Source organism: Odontomachus brunneus, unplaced genomic scaffold, assembly GCF_010583005.1.
Source record: "Odontomachus brunneus isolate Ranch 3 - 2012 unplaced genomic scaffold, Obru_v1 Obru_scaffold_156, whole genome shotgun sequence".
Taxonomy (NCBI): Eukaryota; Metazoa; Arthropoda; class Insecta; order Hymenoptera; family Formicidae; genus Odontomachus; species Odontomachus brunneus.
Window position 1 is genome coordinate 841,833 of NW_022639606.1, and position 5,861 is coordinate 847,693.

Consider the following 5,861-nt stretch of genomic DNA (forward strand, 5'->3'; position numbering starts at 1 on the left):
TATATATATATATATATATATATATATATATATATATATATATATATATATATTTCTCATGAATATGAATATCTCAGAAGATTGAATGAAAAATCAACGAGGAGGAGTCGAAATTTAATTAACACACGGTGCGTATTGTTCACACAAGTTTAAGTAACATTTCTTCGCGTAATACACGTTCTCTATTGGTAAAATATACACGAAGAATTATTATATTTCGCATTTGTACGCGCGCTAGTTACGTAAGTCACGACGAGTTTATTTTGTAAATTTCACAAATTGCAAACAGCATTTCACGTTGTGTATCGCATTGCTCAATTGCGACTGTACTTGGTTACGCGTGCGAATCTGTTTTGCTTAGCGCGCTTACTCAGCAACTAAAGCAATTTATGCGAGATCGCATAACAACAAGCGCTAAAATGTGCTGGGCGTCCAACTGCATTTATGCACAAAGTTCTTTGCACTCAGAACGAAAATTACGAGAGGGACATTTGCAACTCATCGACTACCTGCTGTTAATCAAATGACCATCGTAATAATGGTTATTAAATGCTTCTTTCTAGAATTCACATAATATACAAGGTGTCCCGAACCTCCATGATGACCTTTGGTGAGAACGTAGAACGAATTGAGACGAGCAAAAAAGTCCTGTGCCGTTTTGCGATATTTTCAATAATAGTCGAGATATTAATTAAAAAGTTTGGTGAATGATCACGCGTAATATGGTAGATGAGTTGCAGTGGCGCCGTCTGCCGTTGTATACTTATACATTAAATCAAACTGAACAAAAAAGTTCTTTACCATTTTGTAAATTACCATATAGATTTTTAGATATTAATTAAAGAAAATTTATGCATTATGGTATACAATCATATATGTAACAATTTTCTTTAATATTTAAAAATCTATGTGGTCATTTGCAAAATGGTAGAGGACTTTTTTGTTCAGTTTGACTTAATATATAAGTATACAACGGTAGACGGCCCTACTGCAGCCCATTTACTATATCGCGCGTGATCATTCACCAATCTTTTTTAATTAATATCTCGACTATTATTGCGAATATCGGCATAGGACTTTATTGCTTACCATAATCCGTTCTATGTTCTCACCAAGGGTCATCATGGAGGTTCGGGACACCCTGTATATTTCGTGTTTACTTCCTTACTGGCGAATAAATTGACAGAATCGTTTCGGTTAACGTTAAGTATGCAACTCACATAAAGACTCGTGTAATCACGCTGAAGTATCATAAAACAAATCTCTGATCACCTCGCGACGAATCACGCGGCCGACCTTGCTGGTATCTGTCGTCGTGTGACAAAGTACCACATTGCGAAGATACTTCAGTGAAGTCGTTCAATCAACGACAACCAGACTAGACAATGAGGGACTTTACGAAGAATACGAACGTTTCTCTCTCTCTTTCCTTCCCTTTGCTGTAACGGGAAGTCGCTCGAATTCACTTCGTGGGAACCGAAGAAAGAGAGTCGTTACTTGTTTCGCGCACACCGGATACTATCGGAGACTAGAAAACGGTGTAATTATGTAAGATTGCTTGATTTTTCAAAAGCAGAGCGTCGAGATAAGTCTCTGCATTGTGGTATACTACCTCTCTCTCTCTTTCTATATATACCTTCAAGGAAAGAAAATTACAATGTCCAATAGACCGTAAGTAACCACAATCGAAGAGTACTCTTATAAATGCGAAAACTAGAATCGTAAGTTTGAAAGCGATTGAAAGACTATTTTTCTTTTTCGCACACTGAGAGAAGAAATATCTAAAAACCAAGAAATACTTATTCAATGAATACTAATATCATGTTTATTTGTACTAACTAAGTCGAAGTTGTCGCCCCATATTAAACTTTAAATTCTACAACGCAGTAAAAGCTAAGTTAGCAAAATAAGTTTGATTCTAATGATACATTTTACTCCTATTTTGATTCTGATAATGTCCAAAATTTTACTTTTCACTTTCTTTAGCGTCACAATAGATGCTGAAGAGAATAATGAGGCTCAAAGTAGGATTAAAATTTCGATTCGGGAATATACATATTTTTACATTGAAACAAAATTTCTTTCAAATGAAAAAATATATATCTTTCTAAACTTTGTTTTTTTATTAAAGCAATGGTTTATTCTATATTTATTTCTATCTATTTAAACAAAAATTGTAATTTAAGTAAATATGTTATTAATGGCCGGCGCTATATTTTTCAGACATTTTTCTCTCAGTGTTATTTATATAACAACGTGTTAATAGATCAAATAAATTAATCTTTTAAACTAAAAATTTATCATTAAGAATTTATCTACATTGTGTTTGAATTGTGAATATGAATTTATGTGGAAAAATTCTGCCGTACAAGAATGTCTGATCGCTCTTGCAATATTTCAGAAATAGATAATTTCCTGCAACACAAGAAGCATTGTGTCGATCGGGAAAAATAGCGAGTTAAAGTTTTAACGTTTGGTTTTTGCAAAAGGAAGATATTGGTTTCGTAAGTAGTTGTACGGTAGGCAGTAAAGAAAGTTCAATGTAAGTAGGCTTACACGCGGTAGACAACTATGACTCACAAGCAAATTATGCAAAAGACGTTGTGTCATTCGGCAGTTATCCGCAGATAATAATGTCCACGATAAGTCCAATGCCGAACGTTCCACGAATGGAATTGTCGGCGACTGGGTTGTCGTAAACTGAACAATTATCTTGTATGTTGTCAAGTTTCTCTTTACACGAATGTGTTCTTTACACGAATGTGCTAATTTATATAAACATTGATCTAATTTATACGTGGAAGAAATAATAACGCTCCCCTTTTTTCTTTTGCTTTTCTTCAGAAAGCAACAAACGAAAAAATCCATTCAGAGCAACAGATGCGAAGGTAAATATTTGCCCTCTACCAATGGTTTCGGTCTTAACATATATTATCAAGGCGATATCCCTAAGTAACATTTAAAAGACTTTAGCCATCGCTCATTGTTTACGTGTATTTGCTTATTTAAACCTTTGAGTGTAAAATTCAGCTACTTTATCGTAATAGTTTGCTTGCATGGAGATAATATTATAGCTTTCTTTCATATAAATTTTTTTCAATTTTACTATGTATAGTAATTTAGAGATAGGCTATCAGTAAAAGATCTGTCTTGCCAAGTAATGTAGTAAATTTTGAACACAGCAAGTGTTCTAATAGCATATTTCAGTCCCTAAAATATAAATAGCACATATGAAATGAAAGGACAGAGTGAATCATTGCAAAATGTCGATCTATTCTTCCGTTATAAAATCCTACAATAATTTTTATTATAAAATTTTCTCCATGTATAGCTTCTTAAAAATGAAAGATAAGTATTTATCCTTACTTATTTCAACGTTGAATCATGTAAAATGTATTGATGTAAGTAACTTATTTTCGATTAACGCGATGTAATCTGACTTTAAAATTTACATGTTCGATTTTATTATAAGATAATTCATATTTCTAAACATGCGAAATTATTTTTATACTTGCTATGCAGTATTTATATGAAATATTACAAAAAAAAAAACAAAAAAAGATTCAAAATTAAGTTGGATTAGGTCAGAAATAAAGAAAATATTTCCAAACAACATTCCTTTTCCTGTGCAGTGATGTTTGAACCTAACGATCGCGCCACGTTCGATTGCGCGGCAGACAGTGCTTGATGTAATCGATGGATGGAGTGTTCCGGTTGTTGGCCACGAATAATTCTTTGACACGAAGATCACGAGAATGTGACCAATGTTGGAAGCCGGTGTATAGATTTCGATAGGGCGTAACAAGAAATCCTTGTTTATTGCGAACGTATATATTTTTCTGCTGTTATCGCGCGGCTGTATCTCCCAGAACTAGCAAGTGTATCGCGACAATATTTTTAGGGTTTTATCGCGGAACAGAAATCTACAGATACTATCATTTTCCGTTCAGGTTACGGAACGAAGATCTAATCGGCGTGTCGAGATTAAATAACAGATAAATGTATCCAGAGCTATTCAAACTAGAGACGTCACGTATACCAAAAGCACGTGAATGTTTGTGGATCCTAAAGTAACGATTAAAATCCCAAAGCTAATTAACCTTCACGTGGCACATATACTTTGGACATTCTTAATCTGGCACACTGAGGTTACTCCCATCCTCGTTTATTTATACTTCGTAAAAATGCTCATAAAAATCTACGAAAAATAATAAGTGTACTTTCAAGTCTATAAAATAGAATTATGCACGGAAATGATCGCAAATATTCACTCAGGCGTTTTATTTTATTGCAAATACAAAAAAAAAACGCGATAAAAACGTGTGAGTTAACCTAAATTTGTAACTTTTTTTAAAATTACACGGAAAAAAGGTTTAGTTGAATTAATCAAATATCTGGTCGAATATGAACGATTCAGAAATTTTGATTGAAGTAACCCGAATTCTATTTAAGGTAACAAGATTTTTGGTTGACTTAAACAGAATTCGGGTTATTTAAGTCGGAATTTCTGGATCGTTTATATTCGACCAGATACTTGATTAATTCAACCAAACCTTTTTTCTGTGTAGAATTTTAGAAATTAATATCCTAGGATTTTCTTAAAACACTTAAATATTTAAGAAAAAAAAAAAAAAACAAATTACATATTTCAATTTTTGACAGAAAGTATAATTACTTGGATAATTAGAGTTTAATAGTAAAGAAAATTTCATCACGTATGATATAACCAGAAATAAATGAGCTACATACATAAAATTTTTCCTATACACTATATTTAATGTACAGAACTGAGACAGATGACGAAAAATTTGAACAGGCAGACAAAGTGGCTCGATTAAATAAACTTCGTATTCTCACCAACTATAACTTCTTTTAACGCGTGACACGAAAGTCCTCATTCCACAAGTCTGCGAGTAATTCGAAATAAAATATCTGATGGGACCGAAAATGAACCTAGTGTGCTCGATTAAGGTTGAGAAAGAGTTTCCCTCCATTCTCTCCAGTCTAAGGAGAAAGGAGATAATGAAATTCGGGACTCAATGGAGAATGGACGGTAATAATTAAATCTTCTTGCAACAGCTCGGCTAAATAACTAACCGTTTCAAATGCGATAGCACAAAGGATCCTGCATATTCCTTTCAGTTGAGAGGAAAAGTAAAAAGGTTATTAAGCCAGTCTGTCCGTAAGAAGTCAAATCGCCGAAGCGTGACGCAAGCGTCGTCTGGCGTCTTAATTGCGTTCATAAACGATACAGACGATGCCGTTGATACCGGACCGGAGTCAACTCGAGCAGACGTCATCCTCATCGCACGGTTCCTTCGCGAGGAACAGCTATTGTGGGTTCGTCCGGCTTCACCCACGATTTTTCTCCGACCGGCATTCTGCCGAGAATAGCAGCGGGCACATCGCGACGATACGACAGCTCTCGGCTCAGCTGATGACGCAAGCGCGACGTGCATCACCTCGCTGTATTGGTCTGGCTTTTTCCCACTTGTGTGAACTTGGCACACCTATTTAAAAATGTGACATTTTTTTTAGAGTACTGATACTCTCTTGAAAAGTTCTAGAGCTCTATCCAACAATTTTAAGTAGTTCCCGTCATTAAATACAAAAAAATAGACTTTTAAAAAAAGGTGCGCTAAGTTCTCGCAGCGCACCTAATCAAAAAAACTATTTAAATTAACTATTTCTTTAGAGTTCCGGTTTGTTTTACAATAGTTCTAGAGTTCTATATCATATATAACAATAGTTCTAAAGAAATAGTTGCTTTTACTGATTAGGTGTGCTGCGTGAACTTAGCGCATCTTTTATTAAAAGTATATTTTTTTGTATTTAATGACCGGAACTATTTAAAATTGTTG